Raw genomic sequence first — 15279 nt, forward strand, 5'->3', positions numbered from 1 at the left:
TTTCAAGATCTTTTTATTTTTTAAAGTTTTCTAAATCATCTCCTTTAGAGCGCTTTTTTCTAAATGAACAAAGGACAGCCATTTCACGCTCTCGAAACCTCTGACCTGATGTGAACTTTGAACTTAATGTAGGAGAAGTAGCTTTTGATTCTGTATTTGGGAAGGATTGGTGGGGTCGCTTTTTGAGGAGGTCACAGTGAAAAGTAAAATAACCAAGAGTCTGTGACAAAGCTTTCCTATAACCTGGAGACATACAAACCTGAAGAAGAGAAGGAAGAGGGGATGGGGGTTTTGGAGTGTGCCCACCCTTTGCCAAATGGTTAAAGTTTAGCATAATCACCTGGTGATGTTACTTTGCCAGAAACAGTGTGGTGGTTTTAAGTTCTTCAGTGTTGCTGGTAGGTTTAATTTCTTCTTCCCGCTAAGAAGTTCTAACCCAACATCTCTAAGCTATAAAAAAGGTGACTCATGAACCAAACATCTTACAAAATGAACACTTCCCTTTGGTTCTCCTTTCTTCATTTCTCTCCCTCTCTCGCTCTCTCTCTTTCACACACACACACACACACACACACACACACACACACACTTTTAACGATGGGCATCTTCTCTTTGCCTTTAGTTGCCACCCCAATAGAACTGGTTATTTAGATATTATCAGTTGAATTGTTTCACTTTAGATTAAAAAAATCACTCAGTGTAGTTACTAAAGATGCTTATTTATTAGAGGCCCATTAAAATAGTGGGTTTTTAAATATATATATATTTTTATTTTTTATTTTATTTATTAAACACACCAACATACCAACACAAACATTCTTACCATATGATCATTCCATTCTTCATGTATTATCAGTAACTCACAATATCGTCACACAGTTGTATATTTTATTCATCATGATCATTTCTTAGAACATTTGCATCAATTCAGAAAAAGAAATAAAAAGAAAACAGAAAAAAATTCATACATACCATACTCCTTACCCCTCCCTTTCATTGATCACTAGCATTTCAATCTACTAAATTTATTTTAACATTTGTTCCCCCTATTATTTATTTTTATTCCATATGTTTTACTCGTCTGTTGATAAGGTAGATAAAAGGAGCATCAGACACAAGGTTTTCACAATCACACAGTCACATTGCAAAAGCTATATCATTATACAATCATCTTCAAGAAACATGGCTACTGGAACACAGCTCTACATTTTCATGTTCCCTCCAGCCTCTCTACTGCATCTTGACTAGCAAGGTGATATCTATTTAATGCATAAGAGTAACCTCCAGGACAACCTCTTGACTCTGTTTGGAATCTCTCAGCCAAAATAGTGGGTTTTAAATCCAACGAACTTGAAAGGCTTTTCTGTTTCTTGTTCTCCTCTCATCTGAAAAATGGGGATAGTACAGGACCTCTTCTCATGCCAGTAAATCACTTAATAAGTGTTCAATAAACATCTGATTTGATTTCATTCTTTACTGCAGAAGGAATGCCTTGCAGCATGGTAGGGGAGAGGAAGACCCTGAGGTCTGCATCCTTGGAGGGCTCTGAGAGGAGGTGTGGAAAGAAATCAGTAACTGAGTTTATATTAAAAAGGCTGCATGTTCACTGGGAATGGGAGTCTTCAGTCTTCCTCAGCTTGTCACATATGCAGAAGCACATCTTCTCCCTTTCATGCCAAGGAATAAAGAGGTGCTCCTAAATGTCTTCTTCTCTGCTAACGCTCCAAGATCCCTATTGCCCCAATATATGGGGGGGGGGGGGACACTTAAGCTTTCTCCTTCATGTCAATGGAAATACTTGAATTCAAGTTGCAGATAAAACAAGTTTTTGCCTTCACTCTTAGAGGTGGCCTGTCTGAGAGACAAAGAGAGACTCAAGAGGATAAGCTTTGTGCCTAGTGACAGAATAAGATCAATCAGCCTTTATTTACAGAAGTGCTCTGTGCTAGCACCTCCTGCCAGTGAGCCCCAGAGTCCCTGTCACTTTCCCTCCCCTTCTGTGGCCTTTCATTGGAGGAGGTGGCCACCAGACAGAGGTGGCTCCCAGTCATCCTGGGATGCTATGTGTGCTTGCAGCGTGAAGAGGGAGTTTTCATCTGTTGTTCTGGTTGAGCTCCTGTGCACAAGTCACCTGTGCCCCACGCCGCCCGCTCCCTCCTCCAGGATCATCTTTCGAGCTGTCCTAGGAGCTGCATTTCCTTCCCCCACCCCCCAGGATCTGCAAATGCTCTAGTCCAAAGGTTTGTATACTGACGGACTTCACTGCCCTCTCAGGAACCCAGCCAGCGCCAGACAGACATGAGATTAGGACTCCTGAACTCAGGACCCACGAGATGATGCAACCAGCACTGTCCTGATGTCCCAGCCAGCTGGGGATAAACCAAGACCTAGCATGTGAGGTGAGACCTGCGCTGGGATTCACAGCCATCAGCGTGAACTAAAATGACCTTCCCCCTCAAATAGCCACCTGGAAAAAACTATTCTTATCCTGGACCATAAAGCTTCGTGTGTAAAAGGCCTGGATATCACTTCACCACCTGCTAGCAGCATGACTGTGTGCTCAAGACATCACCTCCCCAGCCCAGCTTCCTCCGTAAAAAGAGGGAAACTCCCTCACCTGTGAAAGGGAGACAGGATGCACAAACACGTAGAAATCATAGGTTTACTGCCTGGCACCGAACAAACACTCTGACAACACAGGCTAACAATGAGCCTAGTGGGAGTGAGAAAGATTTTCAAATTCCAAATTTAGCTTGAAATTTAAGTTCATACAAACAAGCCCGACTCACTCACCCCTCTGCATCTTTGCTCAGCCTTCTCACCTCTCCTGGTTCTTCTCCTAAGCTTTTGCCTCTTTGTCCTGTTTCTCCAACCAGGTTTAACTCCCCCCTCTTCCCACCACAGAGACATCTCTAAGCTACAAAAAAGGTGTCTCATGAGCTGAACGTCTTAGAAAATGAACACTCCCCAATGCTCATTCTTGATTTTCGGTCTACTGGGTCCTCTTTTTTTTAAATGTATTTTTATTGAAATATCTTCAAACACCGTGCAACCCACCCAAAGTATACAACATCATCACATAGTTGTGACTTCACCACCATGAGCCTGTTTCGAACATTTGCATCACTCCAGAAAACAAAATCAAATGAAGAAAAGAAACCCCCAACATCCCATACCTCTTACCCCTTTTTTGAGCACTAGTATTGCAATCTAGCACTGGGTCCTCTTCTAAACTCAATCCAGAACTCCAGGACTATGAAGTTTGTGTCCCCCGCGCCCCCAGGGCAGGCACATTCCCACTGGAATCGCCCGCTGGTGCTGGTTGAAGGCCAAACGCCCGGCCTAAACAAGCCCGCTTCCTCAGAAACTTTCCAAACCGTTTGCTGGTGCAGGTGGAATCTGTGGCCGAGGCGCCAAATGCGCAGACCCGCGAGCCCGGGACGGGAAATCCGGGAGGCACGCGCACTGCAGGAGGAGGCGTCCCCGAAGTGGGGTCCGAGGAAGGGGCTGGGGTGCCGGGACGCACGCGCCCCAGAGAAGCGGGTGGCTTTTCGTCAGCGAAGCCCTCAGCGAAACGGAAAGTCGCATCAGCTCCTGAAAGGAACATTGACGGGTCCTCCTGCCAGACAGTGGCCCTCGAGCCAGCCGGGGGGACGGGGCAGCTTTTTCTACAGTGCTATCCCAAGAGGGGCACCTTTTCCTTTTTTTCATGAACATTCTTAGCACACAAACATTCAGTACATGGTGTACAATCAATGGCTTACAACATCACATAGCAGTATATTCAGGACCATGATCATTTGTTAGAATATTTGCATCACTCCAGAAAAAGAATTAAAAAGAAAGAAGAAAAAACTCGTGCATACCATAACCCTTCCCCCTTCCTCTCACTGTCACTAGAAGTTCCACCTACTCAATAGATTTTTAACCTTTGTTCCCCCTATTTTTTTCTATACTCTTTGCCACTCCTTTTCTTTGTTCACTACTATTTCAACCTACTCAATTTATTTTAACATTTGTTCCCTTATTACTTATTTATTTTTAATCCATGTTTTACTCATCTGTCAATATCGTAGATAAAAGGAGCATCAGACACCAGGTTTTCACAGTCACACAGTCATGTTGTGAAAACTATAACATTATACAATCACCTTCATGAAACGTGGCTACTGGAACACAGCTCTACATTTTCAGGCAGTTCCCTCCAGCCTTTCTGTTATGTCTTAACTAAAAAGGCCATATCTATTTAATGCATAAGAATAACCTCCAGGATAACCTCTCGACTCTGTTTGGAATCTCTCAGCCATTGACACTTATTTCATCTCATTTCTCTCTTTCCCCTTTTGGTAGAGAAGGTTTTCTCAATCCCTTGATGCTGAGTATCAGCTCATTCTAGGATTTCTGACCCATGCTGCCAGGAAGGTCCACACCCCTGGGAGTCATGTCCCACGTAGAGATGGGGAGGGCAGTGAGTTTGCTTATCATGTTGGCTGAGGGAGAGAGGCCACATCTGAGTAACAAAAGAGGTTCTCTGGGGGTGACTCTTAGGCCTAATTTTAAGTAGGCTTAGCCTGTCCTTTGTGGGGAAAAGTTTCATATTCAGCCCAGAATTCTTAAGCATTGGTGCCTTTAAAATCATATTCCCAGGGCAGGCAATGGTGGCTCAGTGACAGGGTTCTCACCTGCTGCGCCAGAGACCTGAGTTTGATTTCTGGTGCCTGCCCATGCAAAAAATAAATAAATAAAAATCATATTCCCAGCCTTAGAATTGGCATTTTACCAAGTTACCCAGGTGATTTTTTTTTTTAATTTTATTTTAATTTTTATTGCCCAGGTGATTCTGATGCAAGTAGTTCTTAGAGCTGCTCTTCCTGAGATGTTGCTTCAGGTCTTTAATGCTAGGGCAATGTAGGTCATTTTTCTAGCTCAGTAGAATGAAAGCCACCCCTGAAAGATGCTTTGTCAGATGGAAGCCAACAATCTTGGTGTCTTGGCTGACTGTCACATCTTCGAAGGATACTTTTATATTTGAATAAAGAATTGGAAACAGTCTGTTTGCAAAAGTCCCAGGTGAAGGTTCATGTGGTATTGGCATGAATTGCCCAGAGGAAAAGCAAAGGGAAAAAATATATAAATTTGAGTGGCCTAGACCAATTTGGGGGAGCCATTTTCCCAATGGATCTGCAAAGCATGAATAAAAACAAAGATTTGGAAAATGAGGGCAGGCAAAGAATCTGTTTCAGAAGAGCAGCTTATGTCTCCAGGCTCAGCCATGGAGGGTTCTTCAGGCCAGGCGGTGAAGTGCTCCCTCAAATTTCCCACTCAGTCTCCCTCCTCCTTACAAAAGTAATAGACCTGACTGGGTTATAATGTGAAAAGCATCACGAAGGCATATGGCCCAGAAATTTCTTTCCAATCTGCCTGGCATTTCATCAATATAAGGCTTTCCTTTGGCTCTGGTAGCGTTGGGGCCTTTGAGACTAGCCACGTGAAATGCTCATTCTCTGAAAAGGAACACCTTAATCCCTTTATCATCTGCCATGTGGCAGGGATTGTTTGCAAACCCTGGCAGCTAGCTGAGAGAGTCAAGCCCAGTGGGAAAAGAAGCACGAGACAGATAATGGGATGGGAGGGAATTAATGAGATCAGAGAGGGCACCCAAGAGGAAGAGAGTGAGGGAGTCACATGCCAAAAGCCAGTTTGCTCATTCCCTTTGTCGTTATGACTGGAGCCCAGCACTGTCCCTGTCCTCCCCATCTAAACCACAGGCCCCATCCCCTACTTGTCTGTTCTAGTTTGCTAGCAGCCAGAGTGCAGTATACCAGAAACAGAATGGCTTCTAAAAAAGGGAATTTAATAAGTTGTTTAGTTTACAGCTCTAAGGCCGAGAAAATGTACCAAATCAAACAAGTCTATAGAAATGCCCAATCTAAGGCATCCAGGGAAAGATACCTTGGTTCATGAAGGCCAATGAAGTTCAGGTCTCTCAAGTGGAAGGGCACATGGTGAACACAGGGTTCCTCTCTCATCTGGAAAGGCACATGGTGAACACAGCATTATCTGCCAGCTTCTTCTCCTGGTTTCCTGTTTCATGAAGCTCCCTGGGAGGTGTTTTCCTTCTTCATCTCCAAAGGTTGCTGACTGGTGGACTCTGCTTCTTGTGGCTATGTCATTCTGCTCTGCTCTCTCAGAATCTCCCATTCTCCAAAATGTTTCCCTCTTTTATAGGACTTCAGAAACTAATCAAGACCCACCCAAATGGGGGGAGACACATTTCTACTTAATCCAGTTTAACAACCACTCTTGATTGAGTCACATCTCCAGGGAGATGATCAAATTACAATTCAAACATACAGTACTGAATAGGGATTAGAACAAACGGCTGCCTTTACAAAATGGGATTAGGATTAAAACATGGCTTTTCTAGGGTACATACATCATTTCAAACCAGCACATTGTCCCATTCCTTAGACTCAATATTCTTATTAAGAGTTCAGAAAAGCTGACATTATCGCATAGTATGGCTTCTTCCTTTTTCAAAAGAATGGGGCAAGTATGCCCTGGCACATGTGCGTGTGCATGTGTGTGTGTGTGTGTGTGTGTGTGTGTGTGTGTGTGTAGGAGGTATGTTAGGCTCCATAGCTGTAGCCACCCTTCCCATTATGCACCCCACGAGCCCTTCCCCAGCTCCCACCAGCTTGGACAATCCTAAAAGTTGCACACAGGAGAAGCAGCTGGCTGGAAAACTTCCCTGCCAAGGTGGAGCTGAAGCTGTGGCCAATCTTCCTTTCTGAAAGGAGCTGCCTCCATGCAAGATAAAAAGCTGTACTGGCCTGCAGCTCTTTCCTTTCATCCATCAGGTCAGCAGGGCTAAAAGGGGCAAGTTCCCTCTGTTTTCCTCTTAGCTGTTAGCAGATGCACATGCTGCTGAGTAGGGAATAAAACATGTTGGAAACAAATCAAACTAGACAAATGAAGGGGCACATGGGTGATTCAATGGTACAGTGCTTACCTTTCCTGCAGGAAACCCAGGTTTAATTCGCTGATCATACCCCTGGCCCCACCTCCTCCAAGAAAAACCAAAAAACATAAAACAAAAAAACTAGACAAATGAAGTCAGGCAGGGGACAGCCTCTCTGGACCTCAGTCCCCTCCTGATTTTAGGGTTGTGTAATTCCACACAGCAGCACCACTGTTGATCTGGAACACATCTGAGTGTGTCCCTGTGTAGAGGGACATCAGAAAGGTGTTAAACTGATGGGAATTCAATTTGACAATTTCTGTCCCTCTTGTATCTATTTAATAAATCTGCTGTAAAATTATATCTTGCATACGCATACACACTCTAGGCCTACCCACACACAATACTGGGTGAGGTTTTATGCCCCAAACCTCATATAACTATGCTATATGGGTCACATAGGTTTTTTTTTTTTTAACTTATCTTTGCTGTATCCACAGAAGGTGAGATTCTGCCATGATGATAATTGTGTTGCTAGAGAGGCAGTGGGTGTAAAGAAAAGAATGTGACTCTGAAACCAGACCAACCTGGGTTTGAATCCTGGATTTGAATGTTGACTTTGTGTCATCTGTTAGTTGTATGATGTTCAAATTTTTTAAGCTCTCTGGACCCAGTTTTCTTCCTCCTGGAGTCAGATAAATAACGCCTTATAGGATTATTATGAAGATTTAATGAGACAGTGCACGTGAGAAAGTTTTTATAGCACCTGGGTCAGTGTAGTACTATATGTATTATATTTCTTATATGGCATAGATGATAACACATGATACATTTACATATATGGCATTATTTTATACAGCCAAGTCAGACACTTCAGTAGCTATCTGTGTAGAACAGGAAACTATTCTGACGCACCTCTAAAGACTCCTGAATCAGACTTTCCCAACATGTGCTCCAGATTTAGCAGAGGACTCCGTGGCCATATGTCTTTGGAACACTCTATATATTGCATTCTCCTCCTTGAGAAACAAACATATTAGCAGAACAAAGGGTCTGAGAGATGCTAGAGGAAAAGTCCTTGATTAACTAGGTTTAACCCAGTTTTCTGTCATGTTGTATTTCCTCTAACACTTATTAACATCCCTGGGACCAGATTTCTGGAGCCTGAAATATCCTCTGGGAAAGTTTCCAAGATGCATAATTTAAGAAAAACCTAGGTCACTGCAGGTACATGTTATTCAACCTTCCAGAAGCTGCTGGCTGGATAGATGGCTCTTGGGTAGCTGTTGGGTCCATATTTTGGGTGCTTTACAAAAATGGTTTCCTTGGCTCCACCCTAAAGCTGCTATTTTAGAGAAAGAGGTCAGAAGTGTGCATTTAAAATGAGTATCACAAGCATCAAACTAAAGTTTCTGAGGCACTGGGTAGGAATTGGGAGTTAGGAGAAAGGAAGCCTCAGATACCTCTTCTCAATCTCCAAATGTCTAGAGCTGATTTAACATATGATTGAAAGGACTAAAGGGAATCTCTCCTAACCTCTCCACACTGGAAGCTCTAGTGGACAGGCTAAAGGCTACCATCAGCCGTTGTGGTAGAGTGTGAGCTTCTTTAATCAGGTGGCTTCCTCTTACCTGCTTGACCCTGAGGGCCGGGGTCTCAGCAAGCAGATAAGACTCAGGGTCTCAGCAAGCAGGTAAGACTCAGGATCTCAGCAAGCAGGTAAGACTCAGGGTCTCAGCAAGCAGGTAAGACTCAGGGTCTCAGCAAGCAGGTAAGACTCAGGATCTCAGCAAGCAGGTAAGACTCAGGGTCTCAGCAAGCAGGTAAGACTCAGGGTCTCAGCAAGCAGGTAAGACTCAGGATCTCAGCAAGCAGGTAAGACTCAGGGTCTCAGCAAGCAGGTAAGACTCAGGGTCTCAGCAAGCAGGTAAGACTCAGGATCTCAGCAAGCAGGTAAGACTCAGGGTCTCAGCAAGCAGGTAAGACTCAGGGTCTCAGCAAGCAGGTAAGACTCAGGATCTCAGCAAGCAGGTAAGACTCAGGGTCTCAGCAAGCAGGTAAGACTCAGGGTCTCAGCAAGCAGGTAAGACTCAGGGTCTCAGCAAGCAGGTAAGACTCAGGATCTCAGCAAGCAGGTAAGACTCAGGGTCTCAGCAAGCAGGTAAGACTCAGGATCTCAGCAAGCAGGTAAGACTCAGGATCTCAGCAAGCAGGTAAGACTCAGGATCTCAGCAAGCAGGTAAGAGGAAAGCCTGATTCCCACCATCTGTTGTGATCTCTAAAGGAGCTGTTTCTGCCAAAGGGGGGTGTCATTTGGTAACACCACTCTCTGTGGCCTGCCTCTTGACTGCTGATTTTTCTATACAGAAGCGTTCACTGCAGGAGGGTATGGAAGGAGAGGAGTGATGGAAGGGTAACAAGTGGTACCAGGACTGGCGCTGTGAAAAGGAACAGATTGATCTTTACTTATGAGAGTGGATGTATTAGAGGTTGATTCTAGGCATAAGAGCAAACATTCATGATATTACTATTAGTGGTAGTTAAGGGTCTCCCTGAAATCATAAAGGACCTGAGTCCTTACTCTAAGTAAGACCAGTTTCCAGTTCTACAATGCAGATACCTCCAGATAGCCTAGGTCTTATATGCCCTGAAATATAAACAGATACCTGTGGAGTTAACCTGGGAGCCTATCTCGAGATGTTGCGTTTTATTGTTCTTTCTTCTGCTTTACGGTTCACATTGTGTGAAATTTCAATTTGACTTTGTGGTCTCTTGAGGGGTACCTACATACGTGTACTCTGCTGTGCGTACTCATAATAAATCAGCTGTGTTTCCTTTCATGTTTGCTACAGCTGCTGGGGGCTCTCTGGGGAGAAAGGAAGAGGTAGCTTTTGAGCTTGAAGCACACGGAACGAGAGCAGAAAGGTCACGGGGTGGGGAGAGGGGAGCCAGGGGTCCAGGGTTGACCATGAGCCCTCTCCTCTTCACTGAAGTCCTTCACTTAACTCCTGTGAGTCTCCTTTCCCCTCTCATTGAGCCCCAACCCCTATTTCCCTCTCTTCTTCCTGGACAGAGGGATGGAATAATGCAGGAAGCACTGAGAATCATGAGGAGAGGAGGCTGCCCAGGCCTAGCTTAGTCAGGTGTCCACAGAGAGCAGGCTGAGTGCAGGGGTTCGTCTTGCTTCCTGCGACTGTGCCCGGGTGACTCATGGGCTTCCTCTCCCCTAACGCTTCGCTTCTTTCCCTGATCCCCACCATCTGTTGTGATCCAGTACTAGAAAGAGAGCCATGTTTTTAACACACTCAGGTGAGTTGTTGGTGAATTGCAGGAGCTTGGTTTCTGTTCCTGGGCTTACCTGTTCGTAAAATGCAGGGGAAGGGGCACTACTGGAGGCTGGAGCCCTCAGGCCGTTCCTTGGCATTCCTCTCTGGTCTCTGCACGTGCTTTCTGGATGGAATTTCTGGTGGAAGCATATGGTTTGGGTTGAACAAAAGGAGGTTGATGATGATTTTCAAGCAGAATCATTACAATCTGAATCACACATACCCAGGACCCTTCTCTTCCCAGTATAATTGTCTGATTAAACCATTTTCAATTCCTCTTCCACCTCATTTCCAAACCACCCATGCTGGCGACTGCTCTTGTCTGTTTGGCGAGACATAGGACAACTGGCCAGATTTCCCTGTAAAAGGAAGGATTTTTCCCCCTTTAGCTAACATTTCCCTTTAAATATCAGAAAGACTCATCAGTGAAGCATGTTCCCATCCCTTCTACTGCATGTTCTCATAAGTCCCATCCGCTTACCATGGGGTTCCCCACACACTCGTCAAGCAAAGCTCTAATGACACTTGCTGACCACCGTCAGCTGCCCCCACCCCCCGCCACCTGGACAGCTCTGTCCTGAGTTTCTCTCCTTTAGGCATCTCTGACTAGTGATATTGTAGCTCTTTCTGTCCAGAAGCGGCTGTTTCTCAGAGGGATGAATCACTTTGTATCCATAACAATGCAGGCAATCCCCCAGCATCAGATACTTTCCACTTGTTCAAAGTCCTTGGACAGGCTTTCAAAGAAACTTACCAAAGCAGTTACCCCTGGGTTAACACCTGGTATGAGCCTGCACAGCCTGAAATATAATTGTACAAACCACTTCAAAGCCACTGGAGATACCGGCTTGGAACAGAAAGACCATTTCCCTCTAACCACGACAGCATATTTTCTTCCAGCACAGCAGTAAACCCCAGTGTACCAGCAGAATTCCAGTCTCCCTGAGTTAGCACAAAGCTGCCATTTTGTCATGGCTTGACTCAAAGACCCTCTCATCAGGATGCCTAATGTTACCCTAGGTAATTAATCAAGTAGAGGCTGGTAGCTACCTAAAAGATCAAATTTGCCCTGTTTCTCTGTACTACATGAGGGTAAGCAGTAATATTTACACTGTGGAAACCAGTAGCAAAAACACTGGTAAGCAAATGTCCAATTGAAACTGAACTTATCCCCTTTACTATCTCTGAAGGGAACTTAGATGCCCACTCTCAAATGTCAATCATCCTGAATCAGGCTGCTGTCGAATTTAGCTAATGTCTTTTCCAAAGTAGCATCTCCCAGTAAGCCAAACGATGCCTTCAGGCATCATGTGCCTTTAAAATACTGTGCTGCATTTGAATAGAAAATAAGTTGAGTGTGAAAAAAAAATGCAAGTCTATTTGGATGGTTGGTTATATAGCTAGGGTTAAGTGTTTGTATTTCAAGTTACTATTTTTAATCAAGAGTTTTCAAATAATTACAGCCTAAAGGAAACCACAGCAAAAATTTTAACCAGAAATTTACTCACTGTAATGGGTAATTGCCAAAGGGTAAATAAATAGTGTCTAGGAACAGGAAAGAAAGAAGAGTGACATTGTTGAAACTTGTCAGTTTTGCAGTGCACAACTGTCTCCCCAGTTCCCCTGTCCCACCCCCTCACGGGTCTCCGTCCCATCTAAGCCAGGAATGCCATGACCTTCTGCACTTCCCTTTGCAGTTTTCTCTCTTGAAATTTACCCGAAGGAAAAGATCTGAAATCATTTCCATAATGGTATAAATGGTAACTTGTGTTACTTTTTTTTTTTCAGATTGTTCGTTAAATTTAACACATCGGATAATGCTTTAGTCAAAAGAAAGAAGCTCTAACAGCAGTTTTAGTGGTTGGGGAGGATTTTTGTCAGTGAGGGTGTTGGTATGAGGGCTAGGGGCAATGGAGGGGATGTCTTCTCAACCTCCCAACCCAAGGAAGATTTTAATAGCAAAGAAGGTTTTGGATCTATTAATGGAAATATATCAGTGACAATGACAAAAACAAAATAAACATTTATTATATTGTTTAAAAGAATACCTGTGCTCCACAGTGTAAGTAGCTTTGTCAAATGGCAACAATATAATGTTAGAGATTTGAGTATTTGATGTGGCAAAATGTTAAAATTGGTGGATCTGGGTATTTAAGAGGGTGGGAGTATGTTGGTGAACTCTGTATATATTATTTTCACGACTGGCCTGTAAGTTTGGAATTATTTCAAAATAAAAAGCTTAAAGTGGGAAACAATGATCTGGGTATTTGGGAAAGATAACAAGAGTGAACATTGAGAAGACTCCCCCCAGCCCCACGCACATTTCTAGAGAGATTACAATAGTCATCTGTTAGGGGCATGAGAACCGAGTGAGAACCCAGAGTTCTTGGGGAACTGGAGAACTACAAGACCAGAAGACCCCAGGTCATTGGTCTTAGGTGCTCCAGGGCTTATGGGAAGGAAAGGACCTGGGGAAAGGCTGTTAAATTAGGTACCCAGTAGGTCACCGTGACCTCTGTGAGGATAATTTCAGAAGCCATTGCTTTTATCACAAGGGCCTGCATGAATGGGCCCCTGCCTACCTCTCTGGTCGCATCTCTCTCCACTACCTCCCACTCACGCCCCACCCACACCCCAGCTCTTTGTGATCCAGCCAAGCTCGGGTCTTGGCACTTGAGTTTCTCAAGCCTGCAACACTCTTACATTCCTTCACCACCCCTAGTTTATTCTTTTTCTGGGGTGCATGGCTTAGGAATCGAAGCTGGGTATCCTGCACAGCAGGTGAAAACCTAGTTCACTCTTGACCATCCTTCAGGTCTCAGCTCGAGACTTACATCCTCTGAAAAGACAAGCGACTGCTCAGGCCACCCTGGGTGCAGCACCCTCGGACCTCCTCTACATTCTCATCAAAACCACTTATCTTAGTTTGTAAGTGTGTGTCCGAGTGATGGTTGATTAACAGCTTCCTGTCCCACTGCTCTGTACACGCCGCAAAGATGGGGCCGTACCTCTTTGACCAGCCTTTATGTCTCCAGTGCCAAGAACAGTATTTGGCACATAATATGTACTCCATAAATGTTCACTGATTATGTGAATGAATGAATCCACAATTCCTCTCACCAAAGCAGCACAGGAGAATCAACAAGCTCTGCAACCTTGAGCAAGGGGCTTAATCTAAGCCTGGCGCTAATAATAGAACCTATTTCATAGGATTGTTTTTATGATTAAATGAAATAATTCAAGAAAATCACTTAGTACCTATGTAGCACACAAAATACAGTCAAATATTCATTATTTCTTTAAGCATTTACCTCTTTGCACCAACATTTAATCTATAAACTGATGATTTTTAAGGTTCCTTCTGGCTTTAGACATGCTATGACTTGTAGCTAATCCTAAAAGAAAACCTCTCTGTTCTCCGGACTTGTCAACCTGGCAACTTTAATAATCAATATATTAATTTATTTTTTTCTAGTTTACAAAAATTTTCAGGAACCAACAATGATTCGTTAACTTGTAAAAAAAATACTCGTGAATTTAAGGCATGACCATAATTATTTCATGAATTTGGATTTAATGCACCAAAAGTCTTCATTCTTCTCAGGAGATTCTGAGATGTGGACAGAGGGAGTGATTTGTAATGATAAAGCTCCTTTTTCAGCTGCAGTCCTGAAGAGAAGTGTCGTTTATTTTTTGATGTTCTAATAACAGGGGGCAGCAGGTGGGAGTGGAGGAATGGACCAGAAAACCCAAAATGAGATATTCATATTACACAAGCCAAAATATTGAATAGAGGGCCTGTATTCTAGTCTGTTATTTTCTAACTCTATTATTTATCATTCTGGATTTAAACCCGCATTGGAGAAGAATGTCCATTATCTAGTAATTGAATTAACTATGTATAACCTTTTACTTCCAATGAAAGCCACAATTGTCCATTCTCTTACAGTGTGCAGTGGAGAGTTTTATGTCCATTTTATGTATTAGAAAGTTGAGGCTCCATGAGGGATTAATCACCTAAAAATCACACAGCTAATGGGGCCTAAAACCAGTGCCGAATGGGTGCAAAGATTTGAGCCTCATAATCAGACACCTCACTTTCCTTTGTTTCCCTTACCACATCCCGTAAGTGTGAGGTATACTTCATGTTTGTTTCCCACAAATACATCCTTATTGATAATGTCAATAAAGTAAATTTCATCACCCACTTGGAATGGCTCCGGCTTCGTCCCGGCAGGGTTTTGCCTTCCAGAACAATACACCATAGTTTTCAGTGCCTTTCATTTGTCCCTGGGACCTTTGCTATTTGGATCATACTTCCTCCTTCCCAGAGCTTAGCAAATAAAATACCTTGGTCCAAATAATTGTCTCTGTAATGGAGGCAACTGCAATCGTAAGCACCTTTTACCCAAGATCCTGTGTTTTTTCAGCGCTTTATTTTGCAGACCTGTTGGGTCCAAAATGTTTCACTAACATCTAAAGCTAGAAAGGGACAATGGGTCACGAAAAAAATAACTAGTAAAACCAACAACCAATGTTTGTATAAGTCTTCATGGTTTACCAAGTTCGGTCAAGTTTATTGGGCTTCCACCAACCTGGTGACGTCTCTCCTTCCCATTTTTCTTGATAAGGAAGATGAGGGTCAGAGAATTTAGTGACTTAATTGGCAAAGCTGGAACTCAAATCCAGACCCTTTGACTTCCAGCGCCATGCTAGAGTGAGACTACCGTAAGTTCCTGAGTAGTTCATCATGATTGTAATTATTATTATTGACATCAAAACCAGAAGGCGTTTGCCTGAACTTCTATTTACATGGACAGAGAAACTAGGATTGGGATCCTCAGCCAAAATTTACTTTAAAATAAAATTACTTATTATTTTCCAGACATGCTTTGGACAAGTTATTTTAAACACAATTGTACATCAGTAAAAATCTACAGAAACAATGAATGCTCCATAGGCTTCTAACTGAGAAAGTGAATTCAGAACAGA

Source organism: Tamandua tetradactyla, chromosome 9 (genome assembly GCF_023851605.1).
Source record: "Tamandua tetradactyla isolate mTamTet1 chromosome 9, mTamTet1.pri, whole genome shotgun sequence".
Lineage (NCBI taxonomy): Eukaryota > Metazoa > Chordata > Mammalia > Pilosa > Myrmecophagidae > Tamandua > Tamandua tetradactyla.